Genomic DNA, 18,255 nt, shown 5'->3' with positions numbered 1-18,255 from the left:
TCCCGACTGACTTTCGGCGGAGGTCCAACGGACTTTCTGAACAAACGGACTTGGCCACACGCGACTGGACTAAGTCCGTTCGGAAGTCCGTTAGTTTTGAACGTGATGACGTAAACGGGACAAAACAAGGAAGTTCAATAGCCAGTAGCCAATAGCTGCCCTTGCGTCATATTTGGTCCGTCGGACTAGCACACAGACGAACGGTTTTGCCAATTTTTAGTCCGCCGCACTTGAGTCCGTCGGATAGATTTAACAAAGTTAAAAAAACAAATGGCGTGGGGTCCCTCCCAAAATCCAGACCCTTATCTGAGCATGCAGCCCAGCAGGTCAGGAAAGGAGGGGGGGGGGGTGAGCGAGCACTCCCACCCCCTCCTCAACCATACCAGGCCACATGCCCTCAACATGGGGAGGTGGGTGCTTTTGGGCTGGGGGGGCTCTGCCCCCCCATCCCAAAGCACTTTATCCCCATGTTGATGGGGAGGTAAGTGCACCTTGTCCTCATGTTAATGGGGACAAGGGCCTCATTCCCCGGCTGGTGATTGTGGTGGTCTGCAGGCAGGGGTTTAATCGGAATCTGAAAGCCCCCTTTAACATGTGGGGCCCCCGGATCCCACCCCCCCCAGGTGAATAATTATGGGGTACATTGTACCCCTACCCATTCACCAAAAAAGTGCCATAAAGTAGTAAAAACACAGTTTTTGACAATTCCTTTATTAAAAAATGCCCCGGATGTAAATCCATCATCAATCCTGCACCCCACCGCACTGCTGTGGGCGACAGGGACTGATATGAGTGTGCAATGTACGGGGGGTAGGGACGATTGTAGATGCTCACTCAGGTTGAACTGTATGGACTGGTGTCTTTATTCAACCTTACTAACTATGTAACTATGTAACTTACCTCCCCATGTTGAGGGCATTGTGGTCTGGTATGGTGCCGGAAAGAGGGTGCACTCGCTCATTACCCCCTTTTCCTGACCTGCCGGGCTGCATGCTCGGGTAAGGGTCTAGTATGGATCCGGGGGGGGGCTACACTTTTTTTTTCTAATTTTGGCGTAGGGTTCCCCTCAAAATCCACACCAGACCCGATGCATTTTTTTTTTACATTCAGCTGTCAGCGGGGAACCAAAGCACAGTCCATAAGGGCATGGATGAGTAATTTTGGGATGGTGGAACTTGACTGGCCTGCACAGAGTCCTTACTTCAACCCGATAGAACACTTATCAGTTAGAGTGGAGATTGTGAGCCAGGACTTCTTGTCCAACATCAGTGCCTCACAAATGTGCTTGTGGAAGAATGGTCAAACATTCCCATGGATACACTCTTATGCCCCGTACACACGAGAGGGATTAAGTCTGACAGACTTCCGACGGAGTTCTAGCGGAGTTCCGCCGGAGTTCTGGCGGACTTTTCGACCGAACGGACTTGACCACACACCATCACACCAAACTCCGACGGAGTCGAACGTGATGACGTACGACTGGATTCGACGTAGGAAGTTCATAGACAGTAGCCAATAGCTGCCCTAGCGTCGGTTTTAGTCCGTCGGAGTAGCACACACACGAGCAAATTTTTCGAAGGGGACCGGGTCCGGCGGAGTTCCGTCGGGAAAATTTGAAGCATGCTTCATTTCTAAAGTCCGTCAGACTTTTGCGAAGCTAAAGTCCGTTGCAGCCCACACACGAGCGGATAGTCCGTCGGACTCAGTCCGTCGGAGTTTGGATGTCGAAAAGTCCGCTCGTGTGTACGGGGCATTAGGAGTGCACAGCCTTCTCAGAAGAGTTGAAACTGTTATAGCTGCAAAGGGTGGGTCAACTCAATATTGAACCCTACAGACTAAAACTGGGATACTTTTAATGTGCATGTAAAGGCCAATGTCCCAATACTTTTGGCTATATAGTGTATCTTAGTGCATTGGTGCACATGCGCATGGTTTAAACGGACACTTGCAATTTGCACAGGGATAGATGGTCACAGTGTGAAACCTTCACTGATAGTAATATAAGTAGCCCTGCAACCCTAGGACATTGTATATAATTCCCAAGCATAAATCCAGCTCTGGCAGTGACATAGTATAATATTTCAGAAATGATTGGTTTCTATATTGTTTTGGGTGTTTTAAGTTGACTAACCCACATGCCTAATGCATAACTTAGACAACTGTGTTTGAGCATTGTACAACCATAATTATTTTCCCTATTTATATAAAAAAAAATGTTTTGGTCCTTTCAGTCTTCTATTACAATATGCATTTAAGATTGCATTTAAGATTGTTACCCTTGGCCAGGGTGATTCACTGTCTCAGTTTACGACAAAGACCATTGTCATCAGGACTGAAAGTAAAAAAAAAAAAAATCCAAAATTGTATTGGAAAAGAACAGGAAAAGAGGGCTTGTCTTTCCCTTAGGCCGCGTACACACGGGCGGACTGTCTGTCCAATCCGCTCGTGTGTGGGCTTCAGCGGACTTTTTCAGCGGACAGTCTGGCGGACTAAGTCTTTCGGAATTTCCGTAATTTTGTCCGTCCAAACTTGGTTTCAGCGGACAGTCCGCTCGTGTGTAGGCAAGTTGGACGGACTAAGTATGGCGCATGCTCAGAAAGGATTTACACGGCCGAAGGTTGCATTGCAGTGTATTGGACGTCGAATTTCTAGTCCCGTCGTACGCGCCGTACACGTCATCGCGCAAGCTTTCGGCGGACTGTCTGCTCATCGTGTGTGGTCAAGTCCGTTCATTCAAAAGTAGGACGGATTGTCTGTCGGATTGTCTGACGAACTTAGTTGGCCAGACAATCCACCCGTGTGTACGCGGCCTTAGGATACTTGTTCCAGTGACATTACAAATAAGGAAATGAAGGTAAATCTTCCCAGTGGAACACAGATGGGCATGGGATCCAGTTTGTCTTGGATTATGATTTGCCATGGTGCAGGCAAGTTATAGTGATGGCAGTCATCTTGCCCACAATATGAAAATGCATGAATCTGATCCAGGGCCATCCCTAGCATTCAGAAGAAGATGGAAGTCCACATCCTCTAGACCTCCTCCACCTCCTTCCTCTGTTGCACTGCTGGAGCCAAAAGGTAAGGCTTTGATGTGAAGGTACTGTGTGATTGGGAGGGTTCTTTGATTGGAGGTCTCTGTGATAAGGGGGCCTGTATTACTGGGGTCTCTGTGACTGGGGGGACTTTGATGTGATGAGGAGGCTCTGATGTAAAGGGGGGACTCTGATGTGATGGGAGGCCTATGACGTATAGGGGTGACTGTTATAGCTATTATGCTTAGGGGGGCCTCTGATTTATGGGGAAGACTATAATGTGACGAAGAGAATAAGGAAAATCTTGACATGAAGGAAGAATTCTGGTCTGATGAGGAACCTCTTATGTGATGGGGGGGGGGGGGGGGGGTGGGTGATACCGTTGATAAGTAACATTTGCATTTGTTTACATTTAAGACTGGGGTTCCTTGAAAATTTGCATACTTTTAAAGGGTGATACCACTGAAAAAAGGTAACCACCCAACTTCTTATTTTGAGATATATTCAAAATATTATTTCAGATTGATGCTATGGGCTGTATAACTTTTCACATCGCAGTTGCACTTTTACTGTTTAATTTACAAAAAATCTACGAATCTGTGGCCAGGAAAGGGCAAAGCCATGACTGCTTGCTTAGTCTACCTTCTATGACTCCAGTAAAAATAAGTGGAATAGAAATGACAATCAAGTGATCTTTTTTGTAGGGGTCCGCATGTAGACAAACATATGTCACATATGGTAGGCTGACTGCAGAAGATAGTATTCAGAAAGTTGGACAATTCAGATTAACAAAGTAATATAAATTGTATGTTATTAATTCAATGGTAAGAATCTACATTTTCTCCTATAAAAAAAAAAGTTGAATAATGTGGTGACTTCATAATGATAATTACATAACACAATGCACAATATGAATTAGCATTAAAGGGCCAATAAATCTAAGCTACAATGTATCTTTGGGCAACTATAAACGCATTCATAAAATTTTTACAAAATTCAGTCATTATGGCTCACTTTGCAAAACCTCTTTTTACAATTGTCAAGTTGTTAAAAATAAAACATTGATGAAAAAATGAAATATTTACCAATAAAATCTGGTGGTGTTCTCTATTTCTAAAGTTTTGCAGCTGGGAGACAGATAAATGGTCTGTACTTGTTTGTGAGCTTAACATCACCCCCTCCCTTATTCCCTTCTTATGAAGATGACTGCAGCTGCAGGCTATGTGAATAGGTTTTCATGCAATCTTTGAAGAGAGAAGGACAAAGGGACCATTCTCTGCAGGTCCCCAGACTGCAGCTGGATGTCCCCCCTCTTTCTCTGCCCATCTCTTCCTTATCACTTCTCCAGACATGATAGAGATCTGCATTCCAATACACCAGGACCTGTTGGCATTCTGGAACTTGGGCGCAGTGGGGGCTTTAAAGATGGCTGCCAAGTAATTACACATGGTCCTTTAATACAAGAATCATGCAATTCTATTTGTAACGTTGATGTTTTGTAACACAATTAGCACATAAGCAGATATGACAGATGTCAATATAACAACATGACAGCATGGGCAAAAAACATCCTTTGTGCAGTGGAAAAACAAGTATTGTTAGACTGTTGTATCAAATGTATTGCAAATGCAGTACAATAGGGAAATCACACCTGAAAATATTTCACTTACAATGTTTTACCAATGATCTTGACCTTTTTTTTGGTGAAAAAACAGTGGTATCCAATGATGTGCAGTAACAAATTGAAAATCAGCTTATATTAATTAACCATTTCACAGAATAGATAATTGACCTAATGATTAGACAGGACATAACTGTTATGCCTCGTACACACGATCTCACTATCCCGCGGACAATCCACCAGACAATCCACTTTGCAGCGGAGGTCTGCTGGACTTTCCGAACTAGTGGACTTGCACACACACGACCACACATGAACGGACTTTCTGACGGACTAGGTCCAGCGGACAATCCGCCAGACTTTTGGCGGAGGTCTGCCGGACTTTCCAAATGAATGGACTTGCCCACACATGGGCATTTTGAACGTGACTTCAGAAATGACAGGACTAGATTGACGCCTTGCGAGCCCCGTCGCCTGGTATGGGTTTTAAGGGTAACCCCTATGTGGAAAACGGTGTGGGGGTCCCCCCAAAGTCCATACCAGACCCTTATCCGAGCACGCAGCCCGACCGGTCAGGTAAGGGGGGATGCCCCCCTCCTGAACCGTACCAGGCTGCATGCCTTCAACATGGGGGGTGGGTGCTTTGGGGAAGGGGGGCGTTCTACACCCCCCCACCCCAAAGCACCTTGTCCCCATGTTGATGAGGACAAGGGCACCTTCCCGACAACCCTAGCCGTTGGTTGTCGAGGTCTGCAGGCGGGGGGGATTATCGGAATTGTACGGTTTAGGAGAGGGGGCTCTCACTCGTCCCCACCCCCTTTCCTGACCGGCTGGGCTGTGTGGTCGGATAAGGGTCTGGTATGGACCTTGGGGGGACCCCCACGCCATTTTTTGGGGTAGGGGTTACCCTTAAAACCCATACCAGGCGACGGGGCTTGCAAGGTGTCAATCTCGCCGATGGAGGTGGCGACATTGACTTCCTTCTCTAGTCCCGTCGTACTTGAAGTCACGTTCAAAATGAACGGACTTTAGTCCATGTGTGGGCAGGTCTGTTCATTTGGAAAGTCCGGGGGACTAGCACACATATGAGAATCACCAGTAAAACAGCGCTAAACATACACAGCTACCTGTGATTATCATCATAAATGGCATGCCTCTGGGTAAAGTCCAAGGTAGCTCTGATAACACAGGTGAATATTTTGCGGGAGTGGGGGAGGGACCAAGGAGAAAGAGTCACCCATATGGAACTGGTCTACTTTGGTAGTGATTGGGGAGTGTCTCCCCACAGTAGCTGAATCTTCTGGAGAAGCTGCATGCTATTAAAGTGGTTGTAAACCCATACACACCTCTTTAACCTACAGATAAGCCTATAATAAGGCTTACCTGTAGGTACTGGAAATATCTCCTAAACCTGCATGATTTAGGAGATATTTACCATATACACTTGCGCCAACGTAATCAGCACATGCGCACTAAAGAAAGGGCACAATCCTTCTGTTTCTATAGGGCCCATGCCGTGACCGCCGGCTCACACGCGCATGCATCATGCAACTCCGGCCAGTCACAGAGACAGAGTCCATGGCCCGGGAAGGAAGAGGGGTGAAAATGGATGTGACCACCAGTGGGGTAATCGCGGACATCGCGGGCTTCATATTCGGGTACTGCATACTAGCCCATTCTGCTTTTACTTAGCACAGGTATAAAGAGGAATTAATACCATAAGGGTTAACTTCCCCTTTAATGTCATGCATGTCTGCCTCCATGCTGGTTCTGACAGTAGGGGCTGCTTACCTGGCTACAGACCACTTGCCCAGCTCCTGTGCCTCATTAAGTATATCCTCTCTCAGAAGCTGAGAAATTTATCATCCCTGGACAAATTCAGGAACCCAAGGAGTTTTGACAAATGGAGTCAAGGGGGCCTGCGGCTGCATTTAAGCTTGATGAGCAAATGAACACTTATTAAAAGTATATCTAAAGCTTTTCATTTTGGATAGCGTAGTAAATAGCATAGTAGTAATAGTAGATAGCGTAGTTTTTTTAAAACCCCTCTAAAAAAAATGTCTTTGCTGTGTGTGCCTTACTGGGGAGATTTTACCTCACTTCCTTTCCTGTATAACGAGAAGTGAGAGGAACTTTTTCCAAAGTTAGGAAAATGCCCTTAAAATTACTAAACCCACAACAGTAAAATTAGCCTGCAGTATGCAGTAAAGCGTGCTTGTTATACTCACTGTGGAACCTAATGGGTTAAGCCTCTGCATTGTGTAAAAAGACTGTTTGATCCTGCTTCTTCCGATCATCTCCTCCTTCCACTGTCTCCAATATATCTCCTGATATTTACAGAGCCAGGGGACAGGCTGCACATGCTCAGTTTGGTGTGTATTGCTAGAGAGGTTGTTTTTTTTTTGGGCGAGTGCACGTGATCAGCACAGGGCCATTCAGCACTGTCCAGACAGAGGGTCAGGGGTCCTGCATTCTCATAAGATAATCGTGGCAGAATGAAAACTTCTCCTACAACCTTTAACCAGGTACTAATAGAAGTCACAAGACTGCTCTAACTGCTGATGATAAAAAGGTATTTAGCAGTTTATATTTACTAAAATAATGGCAATGTGCTGTGTACTGTGGGAGACCAGCTATAGTGAATGCAGGCTTCTGGGTTTAGTAACACTTTTTTCTTTTCCTTTTTTTTATGAAATAACTTTTATTGGAAAAAGCAGTGGAACACTCTTTAAAGGTCTATAGGAGAAATCAAAAGTGCTAATTTTAACCACTTGACCACTGGGCATTTAAACCCCCTTAACCACCTCAATACAGTGCACTTACACCCCCTTCCTGACCAGACCAATTTTCAGCTTTCAGCGCTCTCACAGTTTGAATAACAATTACTCAGTCATGCAACAATGTACTCATATGAAACTTGCGCCCTTTTTTTCCACACCAATAGAGCTTTCTTTTAGTGGTATTTAATCACTAGTGGGTTTTTGATTTTTTTGTGCTATAAATAAAAAAAAACGTAAATTTTGTGAAAAAAATGCCTTTTTCTTTGTTTCTGTCATAAAATTTTGCTAATTAGTAATTTTTCTTCATACATTTTGGCCAAAATGTATATTGCTACATATATTTGGTAAAAAAAAGCCCACCTTACTGTATATTATTTGGTCTTTGTGAAAGTTATAGAGTCTACAAACTATGGTAATTGGTAGTCTACTAAGTAGACATTCCAAGGTATTAAGTAAGTAGCATGGTGAGTTTTTTTAAGTTGTAGTTTTTTCCCACAATTCTTTGCAAAATGAAGATTTTTTTTAAAATTATTATTATATTTTACAAAATTGTCATATTATCAGGTTATTTCTCACACACAGCATATGCATACAACAAATTACACCCCAAAATACATTCTGCTACTCTTCTCGAGTATGGCGATACCACATGTGTGAGACTTTTACACAGCATGGCCTCATACAGAGCACCAACATTGAAGTGGCGCTTTCAGACGTTCTACAAGCAAAAATGACCTCATTTCAATGACCTCATGATCTCATTTCACAACCACCTATTACACTTTTGAAGGCCCTGGAGTACCAGGACCAGGGCCAGATTAAGAACGTCGTGGGCCTGGTGCTGAGGATTTTGGTGGGGCCTTTTATAAACAATAAATAAAAATGCTAACTATTTTTTGTTATAACAAATTAAATTAAAGAGAGAGAAGGAGGATGAGAGAGAGAGAAAGGGATAAAAGAGGTGTGAGGGGTAAGGGAGGGAGGATGAGATAGAAAGGGGGGATGAGAGAGAGGATGCACATGAGCTTGTGTGGGAATGACATCAACGCAGCCTGGCCAAGGCAAATGACGGAAGGCACAGAACCCAGAAGGAAGACTGGGTGAAGGTGCCCGGGCCCCGCCGGATTGATCACAGCACAGCACTGGAGGGCTCAGTCTGACAATTTAAGTGTGCCCTAATGTGCTAATATGCTGGGCATACTTGTACATTATGGCATAACCTACCCAAGGGCCTCTAAAAAGTAGTACTGTTAGAAAAGTTTACTACCGCTTTACTATCGCCGGAGCCTCTGATGGGGCCCCTACTGACCCTGTGGCCCTTGGGCAGTGCCTAAGTACATGGTTGTCAACATTTCAAAAATATTTTCAGGGACGCTTTTTTTACAAGTGCTATATTTAGAGTAGCTGACATCCCCCTATGTTCCTCTATACATCACAATAGTAATTACAAAATAAAATAAGTACTAATAATGGGGCATAACAAATATGAGGACTGTGAGATTTCCTTTAGTTGAACTGACAAAAGTGCCCATTCTAGAGCTGGTAACATTGAGGAACATATAATTTTAACATATAATTTTAAAGAACAATTTTTGTAGGGTAAGAGGCATAGGGGAGGAGTATGGATGGTATAAAAGTGGGAAGTATGTGCAGGTGAGGGAGAGGAATGTGGAGGGTCTAACAGTGGGCCCTATGTACATGAGAGGAGTGCAGAGGGTATGGCAGAAGGCACTATGTACAGGAGAGGAGTGTGAAGGGTAAGACAGTGGGCAGTATGCACAGCAGAGGAGTGTAGAGGGTATGACATTGGGCACTATATATAAGAGAAGAGTGTGGAGGGCATGACAGTGGGCACTATGTACAGGAGAGTAGGACAGTAAGCAGTAATTACAGGAGAGGAGTGTGGAGCGAGGGTATGACGGTGGGCACTATGTATAGGAGAGGAGTATGGAGGGTATGACAGTGGGCACTATGTATATGAGAGGAGTATGGAGGGTATGATAGTGAGTAGTATGTACAGGAGAGGAGTGTGGAGGGTATGACAGTGGGCACTATGTATAGGAGAGAAGTGTTGGCGGTATGGCAGTGGGCACTATGTATAGGAGAGGAGTGTGGAGGGTATGACAGTGAGTAGTATGTACAGGAGAGGAGTATGGAGGGTATAGCGGTGGGCACTATGTATAGGAGAGGAGTATGGAGGGTATGGAGGTGGGCACTATGTATAGGAGAGGAGTATGGAGGGTATGGCGGTGGGCACTGTATAGGTGAGGAGTGTGAAGAGTACGACAGTGGACACTATGTACAGGAGAGAAGTGTATGACAGCGAGCACTATGTACAGGTGAGGAGTGTGTAGGATATGACAGTGGGCGTTATGTATAGGAGAGAAGTGTGGAGGGTATGACAGTGAGCACTATGTATAGGAGAGAAGTGTGGAGGGTATGACAGTGAGCACTATGTATAGGAGAGAAGTGTGGAGAGTATGACAGCGGGCGTTATGTATAGGAGAGAAGTGTGGAGAGTATGACAGTGGGCACTATGTATAGGAGAGGAGGATGAAGTAATCTGGGAAGGAAAAATGTAAAGGTTTGTGAAAGGATGATTAGGGACTGCGTAGTGGTTAAGCGGGCCAGACATGGATTGAAATTACACCAATTAAGCAGAGACCAGCCATAAGCGATGTATGGGCTAGCTGGTTTTACACAAGTCAACCTATTAACCGACTTGAGTACAACCAGCCTGTCAGGTTTTCCCCAAAACAATCAGTGCTGCCAGCCATAGTTAGCAACACTAATCATTGTATTCACTGGCAGAACACAATAACACTGCGGGAGTGATTGTCCCATTCACAGGTCAGCAGGTGAGAGGGTGTGTGGGGACAGGCTGGGGAGAAATACTAGTCAGTCCCTGGGTAGGCGCTGGTTAGTATCAGAGCCAGATACACACAGGGTACATACGCCAAGATCATTAGAGCGAGAGCAATAATTCTAGCACTAGACCTCCTCTGTAACTCTAAACATGTAACCTGTAAAAAAATGTAAAGCATGGCTTAATACACAACAAAAAATCGTGATAACTTTAGTGTTTTTTTTTATGAATGAAACAGTTTCTTTCCAACATAAAAAGTTGCAAATACCACCATTTTATTCCATAGGGTGTCTGCTAAAACAATAAATAATGCTTGAGGGTTCTGAGTAATTTTCTAGCATAAAAAAATGATGATTTTTACATGTAGGAGAGAAGTCTCAGAATGGGCCTGGTTGCCAAGGGGTTAATTATCATAAGTAATATACAAATAATTATTATAAGCACTGTGAGTTTATCCTCTCAGTCTGCTGATAGAGTGTTCCAGCTTGTATTTATACTGCCGCTCTGTATATAGCTTCTGACAGGCTGCGCAAGGAGCCCCGTATCTCCGGAACCATAGATGATAGCAGCCCCATATTTTAACCAGTGCTGGAGTGGGTCTTTAGCTACCTACCCCCCCCCCCCCCCCCGAAATATGGGGTCTCTGTGACTCCTGATCGCTGAGCTACAATCCTCGAAGTCAATCTTTTTTTTTTTTTTGGGCAAATGGGCCTATCTTGAGAAAGGGGCCTGGAGCTGCAGCTCCAATAGCCCCTATGTTAATCCGGCCCTAAACAGGACAATGAAATTGCCCATAAAATGACCCCATTTTGGAAAGCTAACACCCCAACGTATAATCTGTGAGGCATAATGAGTCTTTTGAATGGTTCATTTTTTTTACAGAAGTTTTTGGAAAATGTGGAAAAAAATGAAAACGCATTTTTTTTAAACAAAGTTGTCAATTTATAAGATATTTCTAACACATAGCATGTATATAGCAAAAATTACACCCCAAAACACATTTTGCTACTCCTCCCGAGTATGGCGATACTACACGTGTAGGACTTTTACACAGCCTGGCCACATACAGAGGCCGAACATTGAAGTAGTACCTTCAGGCGTTCTAGGAGCATAAACGACACATCTCATTTAATTCCTACCCATCACACTTTTGAAGGTCCTGGAGCACCAGGACAGTGAAATTACCCACAAAATGACCCCATTTTGGAAAGTAAACACCCCAACATATATTCTATGAGGCAGGGCTGCAAATAGGTACTCGGCTACTCTGATGGGCTGCAGATAGGTACTCTGGTACTCTGATGGGCTGGTGACAGGTACTTGAGTACTCTGATGACCTGGTGACAAGTACTTGAGTACTGTGATGGCCTGGTGACAGGTACTCGGGTACCCTGATGGCCTGGTGACAGGTACTGGGGTACTCTGATGGCCTGGTGACAGGTACTCGGGTACTCTGATGGCCTGGTGACAGGTTCCCTGATGGCCTGGTAACTGGTATTTGGGTACTCTGAAGGGCGGTGATAGCTACTCAGGTACTTATATGGACAGGGACAGGTACTCGGGTACTCAGATGAACTGGGACAGGTACTCAGGTACTCAGATGAACTGTGACAGGTCCTCGGGTACTCAGATTTACTGGTACAGGTACTCGGGTACTCTGATGGGCTGTGACAGGTACTCTGATGGGCTGTGACAGGTATTCTGGTACTCTGATGGGTTGTGACAGGTACTCGGGTACTCTGATGGACTGTGAGTGACAGGTACTATGATGGGTGGTGACAGGTCCTCTTTATTGGGGGGGGCAATCAGTGTGATTTGTGTGTACTGTAAGGGGTAACGAAATGTTACCGCAATCTCCTCCTCACACGCGATCGGTGTGTGAGGAGGAGAACCCGGTAACATCTCGTTACCGTGGTTTGGTTACATTTAGTGATCGGCTGTGAAAGGATCACAGCCGATCACGTGAGTAAACAGCCAGCCAATGGCTGTTCACCGATGTCGGTCACAAGCTGTGTTCCTGGGAGCATGGCGCCATCGACGTGCACGTGCAAAGTTGTCCATTTATACAATATTTCTAACACATAGCATGTACATACCAAAAATTACACCCCAAAATAGATTCTCCTACTCCTCCTGAGTAAGGCGATACCACATGTGTGAGACTTCCACAGCCTGGCAACATACAGAGGCTGAGTACAACCAAGCATGGCTGAGCATGGCGGAGCATGACTGAGCATGGCCGAGCATGGCTGGGTATCACGAGTATTGCAGGGTATCACCGAGTATGGCTGGGTATTGCAGGGTATCACAGAGTATGGCTGAGCAAGGCCGAGTATGGCTGGGTATTGCAGAGTATTACAGGGCATGGCTGGGTATTGCAGGGTATCACCGACTATGGGTCGGTATTGCAGGGTATCACCGAGTATGGCTGGGTATTGCAGAGTATGGTTGAGTATTGCAGGGTATCACCGAGTATGGCTGGGGTATTGCAGGGTATCACCGAGTATGGCTGGGTATCACGAGTATGGCTGGGTATTGCTGTGTATGGAAATTTATGGCAGAGTATTGGCAGGGTATTGCAGGCTATTGCAGAGTATTGCTGGGTATTGCAGATTATTGCTGGGTATTGCAGAGTATTGGCAGGGCATTGCTGGGTATTGCAGGGTATTGGCAGGGCATTGCAGAGTATTGGCAGGGCATTGCTGGGTATTGCAGAGTATTGGCATGGAATTGCAGGGTTAATTTCAGTGAGCAGCGCTGTGGGCACTGCAGATCCAGCCCACAGCACTGCTGACACCGATCTCTCCCCTCTCACTGTACCAATGACGCCTGACGGCCGGTTTGTTTACAAGTGATCGTTCTGTCATTCGACGGAGGGATCATGTGGTAAATGGCCGCAATGAGCAGCCGTTTACCATGATCTGTGATGCTCCCGAGTCACGGATGCTCTTGAGTGCGCGTCCCGGGGGGGGGGGGGGGGGTGTGCGACCGCCCTGTAGCCGTCATTCGGCTATGTGCCAGTTGTTAAGTGGTTTAAGGCTTATATGCATGGTATTGTGATAAAAAGTGTGTGGGGACCTGGGTCCTGTCCCAGGGGACATGTATCAATGCAGAAAAAAGTTTTAAAAACAGACGTTTTTCGGGAGCGATTTTTAAAAATGCTTAACCACTTTCAGACCGGACCATTTTGCTGGTAAATGACCAGAGGTCTTTTTACACTTTGGCACTGCGCTGCTTTAACTGGTAATTGCGCGGTCATGCAATGTTGTACCCAAACAAAATTTGCGTCCTTTTCTTCCCACAAATAGAGCTTTCTTTTGATGGTATTTGATGGCCTCTGCGATTTTTATTTTTTGCGATATAAACGTAAAAAGACCGCAAATTTTGAAAAAAAATGATATTTTCTACTTTTTGTTATTAGAAAAATCCAATAAACTCAATTTTAGTCATACATTTAGGCCAAAATGTATTCAGCCACATGTCTTTGGTAAAAAAAAAGTCAATAATTGTATATTTATTGGTTTGCGCAAAAGTTGTCACATCTACAAACTAAGGTACGTTTTCTGCAATTTACGCAGCTTTTAGTTTACGACTGCCTATCTCATTTCTTGAGGTGCTAAAATGGCAGGGCAGTACAAAACCCCCCCAAATGACCCCATTTTGGAAAGTAGACCCCCTAAGGAAATTGATAAGAGGCATGTTGAGCCCATTGAATATTTTATTTTTTTGCCTCAAGCGATTGAATAATGACAAAAAAAATAATTTTTTTTTTTTTTTACACAAAGTTGTCACTAAATGATATATTGCTCACACATGCTATGGGCGTATGTGAAATAACACCCCAAAATAAATTCTGCTGCTTCTCCTGAGTACGGGGATACCACATATGTGGGACTTTTTGGGAGCCTAGCCGCGTACGGGGCCCCGAAAACCAAGCACCGCCTTCAGGCTTTCTAAGGGCGTACATTTTTGAGTTCACTTCTCACTACCTATTACAGTTTTGAAGGCCATAAAATGCCAAGATGGCACAAAACCCCCACAAATGACCCCATTTTAGAAAGTAGACACCCCAAGCTATTTGCTGAGAGGCATGTTGAGTTCATGGAATATTTTATATTTTGCCACAAGTTGCGGGAAAATTACAAACTTTTTTTTTTTTTTTTTTTTTTTCACAAAGTTGTCACTAAATGATATATTGCTCACACATGCCATGGGCATATGTGAAATGACACCCCAAAATAAATTCTGCTGCTTCTCCTGAGTACGGGGATACCACATATGTGGGACTTTTTGGGAGCCTAGCCGCGTACGGGGCCCCGAAAACCAAGCACCGCCTTCAGGCTTTCTAAGGGCGTAAATTTTTGAGTTCACTTCTCACTACCTATTACAGTTTTGAAGGCCATAAAATGCCAAGATGGCACAAAACCCCCACAAATGACCCCATTTTAGAAAGTAGACACCCCAAGCTATTTGCTGAGAGGCATGTTGAGTCCATGGAATATTTTATATTTTGCCACAAGTTGCGGGAAAATTACAAACTTTTTTTTTTTTTTTTTTCACAAAGTTGTCACTAAATGATATATTGCTCACGCATGCCATGGGCATATGTGAAATGACACCCCAAAATAAATTCTGCTGCTTCTCCTGAGTACGGGGATACCACATATGTGGGACTTTTTGGGAGCCTAGCCGCGTACGGGGCCCCGAAAACCAAGCACCGCCTTCAGGCTTTCTAAGGGCGTTACAGTTTTGAAGGCCATAAAATGCCAAGATGGCACAAACCCCCCCCAAATGACCCCATTTTGGAAAGTAGACACCCCTAAATTTAGGGGTACACTAGTGAGACTAGGTAATAAATGGCGGGTGCCCTGAAACTATAAAAAAATAACTAACCAACCAGCGTCACCTGTAACAGTTATATGGTGATCACTGGTGAAAGGGTTAACTAGGGGGCAATCAGGGGGCTTTATGCGGTAGTATATGGGGGTCCCTGGCGCTATAAAAAGCTGCGGCGAACCTAAATACCTACCTGCCTAACTAGCGTCACCTGTGACACTAATACAGCGATCAGAAAAACGATCGCTTATTAGGCTGGGTTCACACTGGAGCGATGCGGGAACGCCACGAATGCGCGGCGGGTTCCCGCATCGCATGCCTCCCGGCGGCAGTTCACACTGCCCTATGCGAACTGCTGGGAGTGTCAGTGAAATGTTACTGACACCCCCAGATCAGTTCGCATATCGCAGTGCGATCTGCAAACTCGGATCGCATGGTGTGAACACCCATGCGATCCGATTCTGCTGCGGGCCAAAAAAAGGGTCCCGTGCGAATTTGCGGCGGGTGCGGCGGGTGTGGCGGGTGCGGCGGGTGCGGCGAATGGCTGAACTCGAATCGCACAGAGATCGGATGTGATTTGCACTGCAGTGCGGTGCGAATCACATCCGTTCTCATAAACCGCTGCAATGTGAACCCAGCCTTAGTGACACTGGCGACGGGGGGTGATCACGGGGTTAAACCTTTATTGGGGGGGTTAGGGGGGTACCTTAGAACTAAAGGGGGCTAACCCTAACTGCCCTAACAGTTATTAGTCACAAATGACACCCGCCGGGTGATCAGGGGGTTAAACCTTTATTAGGTAATAAATGGCGGGTGCCCTGAAACTATAAAAAAATAACTAACCAACCAGCGTCACCTGTAACAGTTATATGGTGATCACTGGTGAAAGGGTTAACTAGGGGGCAATCAGGGGGCTTTATGCGGTAGTATATGGGGGTCCCTGGCGCTATAAAAAGCTGCGGCGAACCTAAATACCTACCTGCCTAACTAGCGTCACCTGTGACACTAATACGGCGATCAGAAAAATGATCGCTTATTAGGCTGGGTTCACACTGGAGCGATGCGGAAACGCCGCGAATCCGCGGCGGGTTCCCGCATCGCATGCCTCCCGGCGGCAGTTCACACTGCCCTATGCGAACTGCTGGGAGTGTCAGTGAAATGTTACTGACACCCCCAGATCAGTTCGCATATCGCAGTGCGATCTGCAAACTCGGATCGCATGGTGTGAACACCCATGCGATCCGATTCTGCTGCGGGCCAAAAAAAGGGTCCCGTGCGAATTTGCGGTGGGTGCGGCGGGTGCGGCGGGTGTGGCGGGTGCGGCGAATGGCTGAACTCGAATCGCACAGAGATCGGATGTGATTTGCACTGCAGTGCGGTGCGAATCACATTCGTTCTCATAAACCGCTGCAATGTGAACCCAGCCTTAGTGACACTGGCGACGGGGGGTGATCACGGGGTTAAACCTTTATTGGGGGGGTTAGGGGGGTACATTAGAACTAAAGGGGGCTAACTCTAACTGCCCTAACAGTTATTACAGTCACAAATGACACCAATGCAAAAAAAAAAAAAAAAAAAAAAAAAAAATGACATTGGTGTCACTGTGACTGGGGGGCAGGGGTAATTGGGGGGGTGATCGGGGGGTAAAGGGGGGGTGTGAGTGTGCCTGGCATGTTCTACTGTGTGTGTAGAGTGTTGGTGCAACTCACCGATCCGCTCTCCTCCGTGTCGGAACGAAAAATACCGACACGGAGGAGAGAATACATCACTTCCTCTCCTGTGTTTACATTACAGGAGAGGAAGTGATGTCACGGGGGATTCCTATTCGTCGGGAGCGATCGCGAGGGGGTGGCCATGAACGAATGGCCGTCCCCTCGTCCGGGATCGCTCCCGCACGAATACCGACCGCCGCAGGCACCGGGCGGGGGCCCGATCGGGCCCCCGACCCGCGGGAGGCAAGGGACGTACATGTACGCCAATATGCCTGCCCGTGCCATGCTATCGACGTACATCGTCGTGCGGCGGTCGGCAACTGGTTAAAGTGAAACAATAAAAGTGAAATATTACTTTCAATATCGTGCCTGGGGCGTGTCTATAGTATGCCTGTAAAGTGGAGCATTTTTGCCGTGTTTAGAACAGTCCCTGTCCCTCTAAAGGAAAAAAAGTAATTTAAAACTACTCGTGGCTAAAATGAATTGTCAGGTCGAGGCAATACAGATAAAAGTCATTGAAAAAAAACAGCATGGGAAGGGATATAAGCAAACAAACACCACAAGCTATATTACAACCCACAACACTGGTGCAGAGTCCCTCATTAGAGAAAATAGTGTCCCAATCAGAGGTAATAGGGGTGACAATGGATAAAGAACTAAAGAAGTTATTGAGAGCTCTTCCTACAAAAACGGATATACAAGCATTAATTGCAGCTGTAGAGCTATCTTGTAAACAAATGATGGATGGATTATGAGAGGATATAGTAGCCCTGGGACATAGAGTGGAAGAGGTGGAGACAGACCAAGACGGCATTAAACTGTCAGTGGCGGACACACAAGAGATGGTAAAACATCATGAGGGAGTAATAAACTCGCTACTAGACCAATTAGACGATCAAGAAAATAGGGATCGAAGGCAAAACATCCATATAAGAGGTCTGGCCGAGGATAAAGGGGGTGCGGACTTATTACAGACAGTAACAGAATTGTTTAACCAGATGTTGGGGCCTTTGACAACAGAAAAGGTGGAAATAGACAGGATACATCGGTCCCTGCCGCAATCCTTCCAGAATATGGATAGACCCCGAGACATCATATGCAAATTACATAAGTACACTATGAAAGAAGCAATTATGAAAGTAGCCCGTAACAATTCTAATATAGAGTTTAAAGGCTGCCAGATCTCTCTTTTTCCAGACCTATCATACCGCACACTTATGCAACGTAGGACTGTCCGGCCTCTACTGGAGGTGATGCGAACCGCAGAGGTGAAATATAGGTGGGACTTCCCTTTTCGGATAACAGCCTCGCGAAACGGAAAGACAGCAGTCCTCAGAACGAAAGATGACTTAAAGAATTTTACGGAGATATTAGGCCTACCAGCAGTGGACTTTGTAGATTGGAGACT

This window comes from Lithobates pipiens, unplaced genomic scaffold, assembly GCF_037356315.1.
Source record: "Lithobates pipiens isolate NorthernLeopardFrog02 unplaced genomic scaffold, aLitPip1_a1.2 Scaffold_23, whole genome shotgun sequence".
NCBI classification, from domain to species: Eukaryota; Metazoa; Chordata; class Amphibia; order Anura; family Ranidae; genus Lithobates; species Lithobates pipiens.
The sequence above is the reverse complement of the archived record's forward strand: the minus strand, read 5'-3'. Positions refer to the sequence as shown.